At 32.0% G+C, this 17,930-nt stretch overlaps 1 protein-coding gene across 1 annotated transcript in view; it reads left to right on the plus strand.

The window, feature by feature from the left end:
- The first annotated feature begins 236 nt into the window (after positions 1-236).
- LOC108359311 (uncharacterized) overlaps positions 237-17,930 on the plus strand; it is a 29,394-nt gene continuing 11,700 nt past the window's right edge. Inside the window, exon 1 of the mRNA XM_017611125.1 lies at positions 237-1,273. The gene's annotated coding sequence lies outside the window, so the exon portion shown is untranslated. The remainder of the gene's footprint in view (positions 1,274-17,930) is intronic.

Consider the following 17,930-nt stretch of genomic DNA (forward strand, 5'->3'; position numbering starts at 1 on the left):
AGAATTTCGCCGAAAACCCCCTCGTACGAAATTTTTAATCATTTCTTTAAATCTTCGAATTTTGAACGCATTTTTGGATTTTGGCCGCATTGTGCAGCGGCACAGTTTATATGTATATCAATTGATTTCAAAAAAAAAAAATAAAAAATAGAGTCTTCTTATTTTTGATATTCTCAAGTTCTGGGGGTTTGTGAGGAAACAATTTATGGACCAGCCTAATGCACATACATATATACATATGGACATATAAATTCACTCGAAGCGTTCATGCAAAGCTTATTACGTAAATATTTCTGGATACGGTCTATGTAAATTACATTATTTTTTTTGCTATTGCCTCAAATCATACACAAATATAATAATTTATTTTCCAACCTAGTATATGTAGGCATGTAATCTCACAAGTCTAGTGACGTCACATGCCATAGAACTTTAAACGCTCACGTAAGATTGAGAGCAGAGCAAAGATCTTTGCTGGCAAGCATTTTACTCGTAAGATGTTTATACAAAATCTGTGAGATCTGCGCAAGATCAGCGCAAGCAACTGACTAGCTGCCAGAGGTGCTGACTGACTGACTGACTTACTGACTGTCCGACTGACTAACTAGCTAGTCAGTCAGTCAAGTAGCAGATCAGCGCAGTAGCAACCATAACAACAATAAATACTTTAGCAAACAGTTGAATACTTAATAAACAAATGAAAAGTTTCGCGACTGCCAGCTGCCAGTGGAACGCTGAAAACGCTCAGTCGTGAATTGAATTACGTTAAGAGCGGACATACTCTAACTAAGCGTACAAAAGCGGTGTGGCAATTTGGGAAGCGAGCTCGTCGTAAAACGTCATATTGAGCTGCTTGTTGATATTTGTTTATGAAAAATATACTATAGATAGTACGAAATACCTTGCGCGAAACAACAGCGAAAAAAAAAATAATATCGCAGGTGTTGAAGGTCGAAGCCGATGACTAAAGTGTGCAGATGTCGTTGTTGATGTAATTGAAAAAACTAAAAAAAAAAAAATAAAATAAATAAAAAAGACTAGCGAGCGTACATGGAAATACGCAATATTTTCAAGTTCATTGCAAACAAGTTGACACATAAAAAATAAATTAGCTACAGTTAAAGTGTACATATATACACGAATCTTATGTGTATTTGTACATAAAAACCGCAACAAAAGGAAAAGTAAAAAAAGGCTGAGTTTTGAAAAGCAGAATAGAAGATCAGCGAAAAATTTGCAAACTAAGCCAAGAGCGCAGAATTATTAAGAGGCTGTAAGTGCTACGAAAATTAAAAATATTAGTTAATATACTAAATATGAATACAGAATTGTTATTTAATTATGATACAAAAACCAAACTAAAAGAATATAAGATACATACATATATATGTATGTACGTATGTACATATATCTAGTATATGAAAAAATCTAATAAATTGTAAATTTGCAATTTAATAAAATAAAACAAAATTAAATAAAATAAAATAAAATGAAATGAAATAAAATTAAAATACATTCAAGCAAAAAATCAAAAAAGCGAAATGACAAAATAAAGCACAGTAAAATAAAATTTAACAAACTAAATAAAGAAATGAAATAACACAATAAACAAATTTTCCAAAAATAAAGAAAATAAAACAGGGCGAGGTTAAATAAAAAACAAAAAAATTTAAGTAAATAAAACGCAAAAAATACAAATATTAAAAAATCCAAATAAAATAAAATTAAATAAAGCAACCACATAAAATTTAGCAAAACAAAATAAAATAAAATGGTTGAGATAAAATAAAACACAAGAAAACTCAATTGCATAAAACAACAAATCAAGATTTTTATTTTTGGATTATTGCCAAATCGTTTTTTTTTTCATTTAAATTTTTTCAATTAAGAATAATCATTAAATTTGGATTTTTATTTTGCCGGTGAAAAATAAAAAATAAACGATATTTGGGATATTTTTCGCCGATTTTAATCCGTTATCATGAAAAAAATTAAAGCTAAAAATAACGGTTATAATATGATCGAGAGAATAAAAATCAAAGTAAAACGATCATAGAAAAATCGAAAAAAAATAAAATCCAAAAATAACAATTATTTTTTAAATTTGATCTGAAAGTTATAAATACAATTTTAATGGTTAAATTATGTTTTTTATTATAAACGTTATAATCATTACAGTCCGTGATAAAATTATATTAAATAAAACACACAAGATAAAATAAAAAAATAAAAATAAAATAAAGTAAAATGGAACAAAGCAAAATAGAAGTAAAAATTTAATGAAATAGAAGACAAAATAAAATCGAATACAACAAAATACACTAAAATAACAAGATAAGAAGTGTAATAAAATATTAGGGCAATTCATATAAATGCGTAAATGCCTCGTAACTAGGTAAACCTCGTAAAATTATTTAATTTTGTATGGAAAACCGGTTTATTTATGAGGTTTAAGCGATTACAAGGCATTTACGCGTTTAAATGAATACCCCTAACAAAATAAAATCAAATTAAAATATAAAAGTAAAAACAGTAAAACCAAAATATGAAATAAATAATATACAAGTAATTTTTAAGTAAAAAACAAAACCGACTTCAGTTATCATATAAAAATTTAAGAAAAGCGTTAATTTCTTCATGATCCAATAATCGGATATTAAGTCAATTAGTATGAGACCACCTCTGAGGTACCAGAATCATAGAAATCAGTTGACGTGGCCCAAAATTATGCGGTATGCGAAGAATTAATAACCTCCTCCTTTTTATTTTTAAGTCGGTTAAAAAGAGGTTTAAAAAATACCTCCAAATTCTGTAGCGGCCGGGGTTGCGTAATTTAAACTCGTTTTTGATTTTTAATCTGGTATTAATTAAGAAATCTATTTGATTTATGATTTAATTCATCGACCAAATAACAAATAAAGTTGTTTGTGATTTTATTCATTGGACAGATTAAAAAATAAAATATATTTGTGATTTGATTCGTCGACCAAAAAAAAAATTAAATTTATTTCTACTACTACTTTTTCCTATTTGATTCGTCAACCAAATTTAAAAAAAAAAAATACTTTTTTTATGTAACACAAGTACGATTTTCGAATTTTGCTCCACGAATCAAATCACAAATAAATTTAATTTTGTATATATCCAACGAACCAAATAAAATTTAATCCTTAATTGATTCGTCGAACCAATAATAAACTTATATTATTTGGGATTTAATACAACTTACAATTCACAAATCAAATGGATTTTTTGGAATTGTGATTTGACTAATTGGCATCAAATCTGTTTTACAGCCACTTGAAACTTGCATTTCATTGAAATAAAATTGGATGGGCTACAAACCTGCATATCGGAAATTTTACGAAAATATTATTAACTTACTGCAGCGTTTTCAAAAAATTCACAATTCAGAAAATGCGAAAAGTTATTTCGTACCACATGCTAATCCTATAGGGAAGGGCGACTTTACCTTAGGGTTTTTTTTAAACAAATTACAACAAAAATTTGCTCCAGCTTTTGCTGAAAGGTAAATAAAATGAGCCGTATATGAGGTCAATGTGACTTACATATATTGAGGCTCATTTGATGTATGAATTTAAATTCATATAAGTCGACCTTCGCTTTCATGAAGGTTTTTTTTTTGGACGTGGGATGAGGATTTTTATGCAGGAACAAAAAAATATATAAAATGTATAGATATGTCTGATATTTGATGCTAACGTGAGCCACAATGAGATGCTACAGGACGCATCTTGCAAAAAGCTGGTTGTTACATGTGCTACGGAGACTCTAAAAAGAAGAGCGTTATTTGGCAAGAATGCGTCAAATGCAAGGAGCCAATATGCGCTGAACATTGCCTCACACGAACGAAGTACCAAACCTGCTATAAGGGCTACACTTCAGAAAAATGCAGATTACGTTAATAAAATATAGTTTATTTCATTACTTAAGATTAGTTTTTATTAATAAAGTAAGAAAATCAATATATGTTCATATAAGTTGCAATGTACATACGTACCTCGGTATATATTTATAAAATCTTGTATACAAAATAACAAAATTAAAAAAAAATTTACGAAAACCTAACATTAAATAATTTATTTTATTTTTTCTTGAAAAATTGCAAAAATTTGATAACTGAGCTAAAAGCATTTTGAAATTTGACGAAAACTCTCGAAGTTTTATATCGATTTTTGTTATGAATATCTCTTTTGGCTATTGTATATATCCAAAATATGGCTTACTAAACGTTTAGTTCATTTGTCGTAATTCAATTTTATTAGCCACTTGTCAAAAATACATTATGTGGCCTATGTGACTGTATGTACATATGTATACATATGTGTATGCCAGCAGTGCAATATGTATCATTTAAGTTAAAATTGGAAATGCTATCAAAGTTTGCGTCACAGCAGCAGTAGCCAGCAGCACCTTGAAGATCACTGATAACGGATCAATACCGATCTCGTTTTTCACAGGCGCCGATAACAGAGAAAGCGTGACATCTTTTTTTTACATGTCGATGGCAATTCAATTCAATTTATTTAGTTTTTTATTGACTTTTTAAATTAGTACAGATGTTCATTTGTAGTCACAGCCATACATACATGCATGCATGTTATATATTTGGCATGCATTTAAATGTGAATTGGTATGCACTTGCGCATGCCTCAGCATTTATTCGCGAATGAACAGTCAGTCAGTTAGTCAGTCATTCAATTGATCGCACAGAATTTTCAAGTGCAAAATTTTCTATTTACAATGCGCATACATACATACATATAAACAATCGATTGTGTTTACATATGGTATGTACATCGCACATCGCTACATACAATGCAATATTTTTTGTACACTTTTTCTCAAATGAAATCGAAGTGATAAACGATCGCTCGGAAACTGAGCTAACAGGCGTACAGCAGTTGTAGGGAGGAAGCGCCACCTGTAGCAAATGAAAAAAAAAAAAACCAAATACACTACAACATCAACACCATTTACTCGTAACAAAAACAACAACAACACAAACATGTTAGCACATTGTTGATTTTTATATATTTGCATTTTTTAAAGAAACCGTTTTTTTATGTGTGTTTTTTTCTTTGCTACCTTTGAGTTGTTGTCGCTGTGCAGTATTTTTATTGTTGTTCAAATTCAAATTCAAATACGCAAATGACAGCGGCGGCTAAGGTGGCCCGGCAGGCGTGCGGCCCTAGTAGTCAGTCAGCCGGCAGACGGACCCACTGCCTATACTGCTGGCCAATCAAGCGCACAACGACGACGCTGACGCTCAGCAGTAACATGGTGGAAACACGAGACAGGCACAAGCCAAGAAATCGAAAGACTCAGCTACAAAAACCACAGAGAGTATTACTTGCCGTTTTGTAGCCTAATAAACACTTGTACCTATGAAGTAAATATTTAGTACTAATAGACAGCATTGCTGTGCTCATTCGTCGCCGGATAGTGTCTTCTTCATCGAAATCAACTCGGTGGCGCTAATTAATATGTAATTAATGTTTTTGTGTATTACTCGCACATAAATATGCATTTACACTAATGCATTGAACAAGTGGCTATGTATTTACTAATATCATGTTAATTTTCCTATTACTATGATTTTATTGTTGTGCCTATTTGCATATTTACAATGACTTAATTGACTTTCCTATTTTACTAAGCTGCAGCTATCAAAAAAGTTGGCATTGAATTCATTCATATTAACTACTTAAATACTATAGTCATTGACTGCTTATTTTCTTCTTTTCATTACCACTGTTACCACTGATCGTTGTTGGTCTCGCCACTGTCACTTTTACTATTGAATATCTTAGTAATTTAATGTTATTAGAAAGCTTAAGTGTTTACCATTTCTCCATTTCTTGAATCATTTGCCTTCAATGAAGTGCCAATTTAGTGTTAACAACGGACGTGCTTTGCATTGTTTAACGAATTTCCTGTCAACGACATAAAGGTTTATATATTTTACTTTTGATTTTTGCCGGCAGTCCAAAGTAGCACTTGTTCGCATGAGTGATTCACCGTTGGATTTCCATGGTGACATTATTATTGGTGTTAATGCTGGTTGGCAAATAAGCGAAGTCGTCGTCTTGTGTATCTCGATTCTGGTAGGTGTACTCACTGGCCACGTTCTTATCGACAATCACGCATTGAGATTAAATATCTTGCCGGACCCCTTTTTTGTTGCAGCTGTTTGAAGGAGGTGAAGTTTGGTAGATCCCAGCTTAAGTCTAGAGAAAAAAGTCTAATGAGGAGATTTGGTGATCTCCGAATAGTAATAGTAGAAATAGTAACTCCTACCCTTTAAGCTTTGTTGCCTTTGCAAGTTTTCCTAAAAGCAATCGCAGCACAAAGTTTAATTACCTTTTTGAAGAACCACACAAAGTTGAAAAGGAAATCAATTGCTTCCTGAAAGCCTTCACTCGAGATTGTTGGCGAGTTTACTACAAAGCACCTCTCTACAAAGCTTCGCATCAAGTTTCGACTCATCCGCATAAAAGTTGATGCTTCCCTGGAGCTGAATTGTGTTCCACTGATTCCAGCTGGGGTTATACTTTGCACCTACTTTAAGTTCTTAATTAGCTAGTTTTCTCAAGTGCATTACATCAACCGAGGAATCTGCATGTGCAGCATTATGGACTTATCTATGGTTTCATAAAACATGGAAATAACTGTATTTACCCCCAGCAACAGTAAAAAGTCTTGTTGGGCTTCCAATACAGTTTTCTGCCTAGAATGAAGGCTAACAGCAGCTGGGATCTATCCAAAAGTATACCCTGCAACCCCCCTCTCCAGCTGCTCCAACAGCAAATTTACGACCACATCCCTAGTATTTTCTTAGATTTCGAGTCGCCGAAAACGAATCACAAGGCTGAATTCAATGATTAGCTCGTTTTTTCTTCTTTCCAACCTCAAAGTATCTAATATTTATTTGCTTACATTTATGGAAGCTTTTTGTGATTAAAAGCAAATCAAACTTTGAAATCTGACCTTCTAAATAACACCTTTACTTTCTCAAGTGATGTTTCTATGTTTAAGCACTCATATGTACATATTAGGGATGTTAATTTTTTTAGCTTTTTACGATCCCGGAAATTTCGGGATGTTAGATATTCTTTACTTTTCAACAACTTAAATCGAAAAAATTGCTTCTAAATGGTTTGAGAAGCACTCCTACCATAAAATAAATAATAAATAAATGTGTTTGAAACCTACTTTTTTATTTAAAGTGGCGTTTTTATTTTTTTCTCTGGCATCAGGACTTATTCTTAAGGACTTTGTAATTTCGAAGATATGATTAATTCCAAAAATTATTTAAAATATTCAACGCATTGTAGAATAAAAATATGGGTACCAAATAAAAGGAAGGAAATTTCTTTAGAATTTAAAAAAACTAAAATTTGTTTGGACTCACAAGGACGAATAGGTAGTATTTTAAGCTGATAAAGTTAGAAGGACGAAATTCGAGGATCGAGTTTATATAAGTCCTTAACATATAGTTTTTTCAAAAACAAATCTTGCGTAATTTCAAAGAAAAAATTTTAAAATGACATCTTCACTGAATTTTTCAAATCATTTTGGAATTACTTACGTCAGTGTGAAAAACTAAAAACGCAATTTTACTATATTTGGCCCATGGTTTCACGAATACATTGCCATTATTTGCCAAGAATCCCGGGATTTTCGGGACCTAAAAAAGGCCACGATCCCGAGATTAACATTCCTAGTACATATGTATGTATGTATGCAGCTACTACTTAAACTTAGGTAGCACTCTAATCTTATCAGATGTGCTTCATAATTCAAACACAAATTGCAAAGTAAAAATTTTTAAAAGCAATTAACAGGTGACAAGCAATTTAAATTGGAATACACTATCCAAAGTGAAGCGCGTAAATTAAAACAAATTTCAATGGGAATCGTATTTTCTCTTTGTTCTCGGTCCATTAAGACTTTGCACGCTGGTTGGTGGAACTAATGGCAAGAAAGATCAATAAATTAGACGCTCACAAGTATCAGCGAAATAATATAATGGGCGCGAAAGTAGACATACATACATACATACATATATAGTACATATACATACATGGTATTTGTTGCTGTTGAATGTAAAAACATTCAAGTAAATTTATTTGTTAGAAATGCTCATAAGAAAAATAAAACAGCCACTGTCAACAGTTGAGAGAATCGCGATGAAAGCAGCAAATCTGATGAAATTCCACAAAGTTGTGAGCACAGTTGTAGTCAAAAGAATGCTGTCAAGCAAAAGAATGGCGTATGATCAGTCCGTTCGCCTTATTGACGATATATATCTATCTATGTATGTATGTAAAAACCAGCCACAGAGCCAACAGCAGCGCGCGCGGCCAACGAATAGTTAACGTCGGTAGCGCCTTTTTCGGCAGCCGAATGTAAACAAGTTGTTTTACCTTTTATACATATTTATAAAATTCACGCATACTTTTTATTATTTTTCCACTGATTAATTTTGTTTGTTGTAGTTATTTTGCAAAATAAATTATGAGAAATGATGTCAAAAGGAATACAGGTTTTTTGTTTGCCATTTCATTGCAAATTTATTGCGGTGATCCTCTTTCATTTATGGTGATATCTGTACAATGTAAACGCTTTTCGCTTTATTGGCTATAAAAATTGTGGGTGTAGAGCAAAGATTTCATCTGAGCAGCATTTAAATATTTCCAATTTTTTTAATGTGAGAGTGTGTTAAAGTTGATTTCGATTGCTTTGTTTCGGTTTAAATCAGCTATAGAAAGTTGCTGATATTGAAAAATAGATTAAAAAATACAGATTCAGAGGATGAGCACCTTCCACGAAAAAAATTTGGAAAAATCAACTGTAAGTCCAAGGTACTTCAAACTTGCAGTTAATTATACTAACCTTAAATGGGATACATAACTACATACTCAGAATGTTTCTAGGAAATCCAATTATAAGGCTAAAATTTTTTTCTTAATTTTTGTGTAAGGATTGAAATTTTGGCTTAGAATAAAACGCATTTTTCAAAGGTCCCGAAAAATGCCCCAGGAAAACCTTCAAAAAAAAAAAGAAGTATAAAATCCAGAAAGATAAATTTTCTAAATTAATATGTTAGATTAATTAATATTAAAATAATATATAATTAGTTTGAAACTCAGAAGTACATACTTATATATACTAGGGTTGCCCTTAAACCAACAACATCACGCGGCAACCCTTTTTTTGTTCTACGTACGTTGCACGAACTTTTAAACAACTTTTAGTGGTCGGTACCAGGTTTTGGTAAAATTTAATTTTTTTGAAATCGCAAAACTTCGACAAAATTTTAAATTTAGACAGCGAGTTATTGAATATATATAAATAAGTTTCAATAATATGTCAAATTTATTAGATTTCAAGTCAAAATTTCGCCGAATTATTGCGATTAACAAAAAATAAATTTTTTTGAAACACCACAAGCGATTTTTTTAATTTTCGTGAATGTCTTTTTTTTTGTAGGTAGAACAAAATAAGGGCATGCGACATACAAAATTCAGATGTTGATATTTTAAGGACCACCTTAATGTAGACGCTTTTATACTCAATAAACTGGCAGTAGTTTTTCACTTCATTTCAAAAAGCACCTCAAAAGGAATGATAATAGTGCAGATAGTGCGGACGCGAAAGTGCCTAAGTTAGGGTTTCTCTTTTATTTTACCAATATTCTAAATATACTTTCTCCGCTTACTTATAAAATGAGTCAGAATTGTGAAAATTACGTATTACTTCTGACACACTTTCCTTGCAAAAAATTGGCACCGTTTGTCATTTAAACAAATGCTCTAAAACAAATATAAAAAAAAAAACAATTTTGTATTTTTAAATCCCACGCTTGGCGCTATGCAAACACTTACAAAAAAATAAAAAAAATTGTCTGTATTTTGATAAAACCACTTAACTCGACTTAGGCAATTTTCTCTTTAAAGAAGCATATCATTGGATTACCAAAAAATATTTGAACAATTAAAAAGCCATAGGTGTAGTTTAAGATGCCCTTTTAATAGAAGCTTAATAAAAATATAAATTGTTTTAAGAGAAACTTATTTATTTTTTTTAATCAAAGTCAAGCCTTTTAAAGTCACTTAAGTTGTTTTATCAAAATGCCACTGCAACATATGTATGTATGCACACAAGTTTTTTGGATGTCACTTTCTCGACGCAAATTTAAATAAAAATCACATTTCCAATTTGTACGAAAATAAAGTTCAATGCCGTCAAGAACATTTCGTCTCCATTCAAAAGTGAAATTGAAGGTTAAGTTTGAGTGAGATAAACAAGCAATTATAGCTACATACTTAAATACATATGGATGCATGTATGTAGATATATACATAGAAATATGTACATATGTCCGTCCATATGTGTTGAAAGCATAAAAATGCGTAAAGACAGCTAAGTAGAATGATGAGTAACGGAGGAGAAGCTAAGGCACTCGCACACTTTGCGCGGATTAATGAGGCGGAAAAATGCACATGGAGCAGGAAATATTTAACTCCCAGCACTCAAGGCGTATTAAGTGTGTAGTACTAGTTGTGAAAATAAAAATAAAATTTTACCTTAAAAAATACGGAAAAGAGGCAACTGAATTAATATATTAATTTTAAAATTAGATTGATGAATATAAAATAATAAAATCGGATACACATTTGTACTTACATATCCATACAATAATGCCAATATGGCGCCTATAGATTTTTATTACGAAATAGGAATTTTCACTAACGGCTGTATGAACTTTTTCTTATTTCAATTTTCTAGGCCATTAAGGTTAATGGCAGCGGAAGGTGAAAACCATAAAACCACACAAACATGCAGACCATCTACAAATAACTTCCACCGTTTCAGCTCCCACAATTTATTTTTTTTATTTTTTTATTTTTATTTTTTTTCGACATGGCATCATACTTATATTTACGCAAAATATACATATGAATACGAAAAAGCATAATTTTTATTTATTTTCTTTAATCTTTTGTTCGTTGTTGTCATTATCATTTAATCGCCATCTGCGCAGTGTTCTTAATGTCAGAATTTTGATGTTTCTTAAAACCTTGACTTTCCCCAACAAAGTTCAACTTTAGAATCGTCATGTGTACATAAATATGTATGTATTTATGTACATATATATGTATGTATGTACATATGTACAGTTTTTTCTGATGTTGTAGTCTGATATTTAACGACTTGTTTTTTTTTATGACTGCTCGAGCGATTAATGTATCATTTTTATAGCATTTTTATTTTAGCGTTGATTTAGTTTGACGCTTTTGAACTAATGTTTTGAAAAATAGTGAAAGGAATCAAATAATTTTTTTTAGTTAAAACTATTCCATAAATCTTAGTAAATAAGTTAAACTATAAATTTTTTGTTTTATCTTTTTTATATAATGCCGATTTCGTTTCTGCCGAAAAATGCAACTTCCTCTTTGCCCTCTACGCACAATCACTAAGCAGAGGGCGATGAGAAGGCAACATTTTTTGTAGAAACGAAATCGCCATAAATTTCATTTTCATTTCATTGAAAATAAATTTGTTTTTTATTTTGGTATTCGAATGTGTTGTTATTTATTTTTAGCATACAATTCTTTCATATGCAATTATTTCTTCTTATGTTTCTTTTCTTTTCTTTGTGTTAACGTCACATTTGGCAAAATTTATGAACGTTTATTTGAACTTTTAGTAATTCGTTGGTTATTTGTTTGCATTTTGGCTGCGAATTTCTTATTTCATTCGCAATTATGCCAAAGCAGCAGATTGCAATAATGAAGCGCAAATTTCTTATTTTTTGTTTTGACAAAGCGATGCATATTTTGCAAAACGTTTTTGTAGTGCTCTAGTGCTTGATCAAAGCTTTCATATAAAGTATAAGCAAAATAGCTAAGCCTTTGTTATAGTCGATAAAAGTTTCCTCGATATCACGAACAAGTTTTGACCTGTTCGTTGATCTTCATCTTTTCCATATTTGTACTTGAAAATTAGAAAACAGAAGTACCCGAAATGTTTTCAGCGATGTTGTTATTTGAGTCGTGGGAATAGGGAGGTTACATTGAGCCACATAAACAATTCGTCAATTGATTAACAGGGATCCATGAAATGAGGCTAATGGCTACACGAACAAATTTCTACTTACGCGAATGATCTATGTAACTATCCTAGAAGTAGAAAGCAAGTTAACCTCGTCGGTCAGTGGAACACTATAAACTGTATTTCAACTCGCAAGGTGCGCGGAAAGAAATGGTCTGGCCGGTAATGCCTCTAAAACCGAACCAGTTCTGTCCTTTTCTCACCCATAGCGCTTTGGTATGGTGGTAGGCGGTTTACACCAAATCTTATCTAAGCAACCTATAAAGCGGTGCAACGACAAACATTTCTAAATATTTACAACGGTAGCGATTTCCTTGAGACTCGAATCGGCATTAGAGTCACTTCTGGGCATTCCATCTATGGAATTCACATTCAAAGCAATGCAACTTAAGGCTTAGGGTATCTAATGCTGGCATGCGGTAAGTCAATCTCATCTCAAGTCACAAAATTTGAGACCATAAATTAGTGACTGGTCTTGTGACTTAAGAGAATTTGGGTAATTTTTAAGGGAAAGTAACAAAAAGTTTACCAAAAAATGTGTGGTGAAAACTAGCAGAGATAGTCAGTTGTCAGCTATGTCAATTTGCTCGCGGCGCTCCAATAGCCACAATGGCCGAGTGAGCGTACCATTCGAGAAGTCCGAGTTCTCGGGCAGCGTATTTTTTTTTTAAGTTTAAAAGCCCTTGAATTTTAAGATTTTTTTGTTTTAAAGAGAAAAATATTTTTTTTTTTTTAGATTTCATTTAAGTTTTGTGATACTAAAGTATTTGGATTTGTTTTCTATCCTGACAAATTAGTGAATTTTGTGATTAGACGCGTGAGACAGCTCACTCAATATCAATTGGTCTCAGAATCGATATTTACTACGAAAAGTCTCTGATAGTAACTAAAGACTGCTTACCGAAGACCAAAGTGGACATTGGAAAAGAGCCTCGCGTCTTCTCTCAGAAACTATCTTCAAGAGAGAGGCCTATAAGCTCCCAGGCTGAGATATTTTTAATAGACATGACGACGAAGCTGATAAAGAATAACTCGATAGGCGTTAAGAAATTTCGAAGATTCCTACAATCTCTTAGGCAGAAATCTCTACGCAACATAGAGGTTTTCCGGAAAATGAGGAAGCAGACGAGTATGCGTGAAAAAAATCTTGAATAGGCCTCGCGAGTGAATTATCAACTAGAGTAGTAAAACTTACCTATGATTATTTGACTTACAGATTCAAATGAGTCATTAAAATACCTTTTCTCACACTAATTCTTAAATTTTAATTTGTATGTCTCTTGCTTCCTTGATCAAAATATGAGTTTTCAAATAAAGTGGACTTAGCAACTTTTCACTCAAAGCTAGCAAGATATGTATGTACATTGCAAGTAATTTTAATATTTCTACATGTATGTATGTATTTAAATCATCTACCCGGAAAGTGTAATTATAAATGCTCTATATAACAAGGTAATACGAAACCAGCAGAAAACCACTTCCGCTGCATGAAACGTGTTACCACCAACGCTGTGTACGAAAAAAAAAAGAAAAACAATAATAAACAACAACAAATGCAGCTTGCAACCGCGTATGTAAAAAACTTAACACCAACAATAATGTGACACTTTTTTTTTTATTGTTTGGAACAACAAAAAAGTATAAACTCAACTTCGGCTTAAACAATAACTACAAATGGTTTTCGAATAAGCAAATTTGTCAACTAGCGAATAAGTAATATGTACATATATGTAGTATGTACACACAGTGACTCAAAAAAGCAATCACGAGGTGATTTTTTTTTTAATATTCATATAATAATGGATGTTGTTTTGTTGCACATTGTTACATGTTCGTCTCGGCGAGGAGAAGGTTTATAGCTACATTTTGAAGAAGGTTGCCAGCTGTTTGAAAAGTCGATTATATTAAATTATACACAAGTTATATGAAATATTAATGTATGGATATCAAATAAAATAAATTTTCAGTTGGAGCATTAAGAATATTCTTGAGGGATTTGAAGAGGGTTGCCACTTGTTTAAACATTTAAATTAAAATTATTTAAAAAGTTAATGGAATTATTCCAATATGGGTTATCAATGGAGAGAGGTTTTAAAAGGCGTTATTTTAAAACCACATGTAGGAGGGTTGCCACCACACAAAACAAACATAGAAACCAAAGTTTCAAACATTGGCTATGTGCCAATCGGTAGCATTTTCTCCGTAGTGAGACGAGGTAAAAAAATTTAATATGGTGTATAACTAAATTGAATTTTGCGAAAGATTCATTTTTGTGTGTTGCTGAAACTGTTCAAATTTATATTTATTTCTCAACTTACAAGTAACGTACACTTTTTTGTTATTTTATTCGGCTTCTATTTTGATTTTCACTGGTTAATACCGCCAAACCATATTATGTTTATACATATTTATAAGCTGTCATAATTTTACGTAGCCTAAAATTCTGACGTTCGTATTCACCATGGAAAATGTCAAAATTTTAGTTCTATCCGTCAAATGTCTATCTTTTCTATCAATTGGCACAGGCCCATTTCATTCGTTTGAATCTGAATATTTAGAGTTTTTGGTGCACGTTTGAACCGGGATTTTTATTATTTTTTTTTTGCTGACGGTTTGTTGCCGTTTTTTCATAGTATAACAAATGCTATTTAAAAAAACTCGCGTTGATTTTTATTTATTTTTTTTTATTTTTTTGTAAAGGTTCTTGGGAATTCACATTTGTAGAGTAAAATAGCAAAAAGCAGCTTCACCTGAAATTTCATGGGCTTACCCAAAAATTGTCCAAAGATTCTGATTAAAAAGTGTGAATGAAAATTTTTTGAATTTAAGATATTTTATAAGTTGGTTAAAGCCATATATGTAATACTTTTATATTGGCAGTAAGCTAGCTTCTCAATGTGTAAGCATTCCGAAATCAAAGCGAGACAGTCTAGTATGGTTTTTGTCAATGTATTGTGTACTTGAGTGCCGTTTTTGTAGTTATATGTGTTGTGTACATGTTTATTTATAAACGTATGTGTTCCTTTTCTTTCGTACGTGTTTATTGATATATCTGTACTGTAGTGTTTTCGGACGGTACTAGCTCTTACTGCCAATATAGNTGGCAATGTTACCGGCAATAAATTTGTTTCCGAGGGCGACACGTTTTCTTATTGCCGGCAACACAAATTGTTTGGTGGGTAAGTAAGTGCTTAACTGTGTATACTTATTTCACCTTATTTTTTTCTGTTGTTTTAAAAACTCTTTAAATTGTCAAGTGTCAAGTGTGTGAGAGTACACAGATTTGTTTGTCCCTTCACGCGTGTGATAATTGCGTTAGACGCACCATTTCCAATGACACACTGCATCATTCCATTCAAAGCGTATTTGTACGGTTTTTTTATTTTTGTTTTTGTTTGTGGGTCTATGTCTGTCTAATTGCTTTCAAGCGCAATCGCTACGTTTGTTTGACATTTGTGTGCGCGCATTTGTTTACAACAGTCAACGCACCTTTTTTTACGGTCGCGCGTTCGAAACCTCTAGCGGTCATTGACAAGTGTATTCGCGGTCGGCGGCACTTCACGGTGCGTTTTTCAGACATACATATGTATGTATGTACATAGTGTGTACACATTTAATAGTATGTTGGTCTATTGGTTTTCTTTTTACACCGGTACGCGTGTTTGACACTTGCGTTTCTGTACAGTATATTTAAACCTATGCATTTGTAGGTATAAATTTGTGTTGACTGATTTTTACGGTCAATTAGAGGCAAGTTGTTCACTACGGAAGTGTTTTTGGGCTAAATTGTTTATAAGTTGTGTACAATGCAAACAAATTATCTAAACCTTTAAAACATTTCAAACTCAAATACAATATGGCAATTGTTCTCAGTGCGAAAATTTTATGAAAACCACTTATAGTTCTATGATAATATTTTTATTATAGGAATTGTAAAAAAAAACACAAATCCACTTCACTGCATTCAACCGCCAGGCTGGCACCGGCCAACAATTTTAGGCCACAAATGTCGAAATCTTTCAAAAATTGTTCATAGTTGACTGCTTTTCAGTAGCGCTCGCCGCTATACACTCTGTTGCCCACCAACTACACATTTCCATTAACAGCTAAACGTGAACCGGTCAAACATAGTTTACCTTTTTGGATTTTCTAGCTCTGCGAGAAAATTATGCCGGCAAAAATATTAAACATCTGAGCGTATGTACATAAAAATCACCTATGTTTATATAAAATTAAAATTTAGCATTAATTTGCCATTTATGTTGACTTTTTTATTGTACCGCCGAATATGTACATAACTGGTCTTTCATAAATGTGGCTTGGCTCAGTGAGGTCATAGTAGATATTCAGAGAAATATTATTTTTAATAAAATTAATCCAATATGAAATACGTTTTTCGCTAAAATTTAAACTTATTCACTCCTACGGGATTTGGTTCTAAATCTTCTTCACGTTTTTGGACGAACTCTCCAAAATTTCGTGTCCCGCTTACTTTAGGTAAATGTAAATTTATAATTAAATATACTAAGTCTATTTCGGGTTATTATATGTATACATACATACATATAGTGCAATGGTAACCTTTGCTTTCCCTTGTATGTTAGTAGTTTTATTGGAGTTGACGATAAGTCAAAGTCACTTCATTTTTAAGAGCAGCCTATGAGAAGACGGATTCAGAAATTTTAAACAAAACTGTAGATCTCTTTAAGCTAACAAAACTATGCCTATGCATTACTATATTTGCCCGGAGTCAAAAGCTATAGTCGTGTTATCCTACGAAACAATGTTTGCTAAGTCTTCATCAGTAGAAATATATTATTTTTGTTGCCTTTCATGTCTTTTGTCTCTTCAGCTTTGTAAAGAGCTCTCAAGAAGAATCTGGCAAGTGGCCTGGCACTCTGGCAAAAGAGTAGATGAGCTCAAGCAACGAATGTTGACAACGTTGAGGGAATCTCCATATCTATAAATAAAAAAATTTTGATTGAGTAAAAAAATTGTGTTCCTTTTTTTAATTTAAATCTTTCTTTGAATTGTTGTCTTCTAAAAGCACCTTCTCTATTAGTGAAAATCGAAATTACTTTTTCTTTAATCCAATAAAAGCCTTTGTAGAGGTAAAATTTTCTTAAATATTTTCCAATATGTTAAATTGATATAGACATAAAACATTTTCGGTTTAATCAAACAAATATACAGAAAAACATATTTTAGCGAGGTTTCCTCATTTTTTAAGTAAATTTTTGGGAATTTAAAAATACATTCAGCGTAAATGTAGACCGCGGAAGAATTCCATTAGTAAATCACAAAAGCTTTAAATAAACGATTTTTAAATTACGCTATGAACTGACGAAACTCGCTTCAATCACTAACCCAAAATAAAGTAAGACGTCCATTGAATAACAATTATTTGAGAAACAGCAATGTAGATAATAACTGGGTACATATTTTGTGATAGAAGGAATGACAAACCGATAAAAAAAAAACATTTAATTGTAGCAAGGTTGACACAATTCCTTTAATAAATCTGTATACCAGTAATACATACATCTGTATGTACGAGGGGAGACTGAAAAATTTTAGACCTAAGTACCTTTAAGCGTCATTAATGTAATGTCCTGCGTGTCATTAATTGCTAATATCCTTAGAGCTGTTATTAAATTTCTCACAAAGAAGAACAAAACGTCCACGGAAATATTTGAAGAGATGTCTGTACCTTCATTTGATATCAGCTGAGAATTCAAACATAACAGGGGTTCTCTGGAAGATAATCTCAGGTGAGGACGTCCTGACAC

Source organism: Rhagoletis zephyria, unplaced genomic scaffold (assembly GCF_001687245.7).
Source record: "Rhagoletis zephyria isolate East Lansing unplaced genomic scaffold, Rhagoletis_zephyria_1.1 Rzeph_scaffold_00371, whole genome shotgun sequence".
Classification (NCBI taxonomy): Eukaryota; Metazoa; Arthropoda; class Insecta; order Diptera; family Tephritidae; genus Rhagoletis; species Rhagoletis zephyria.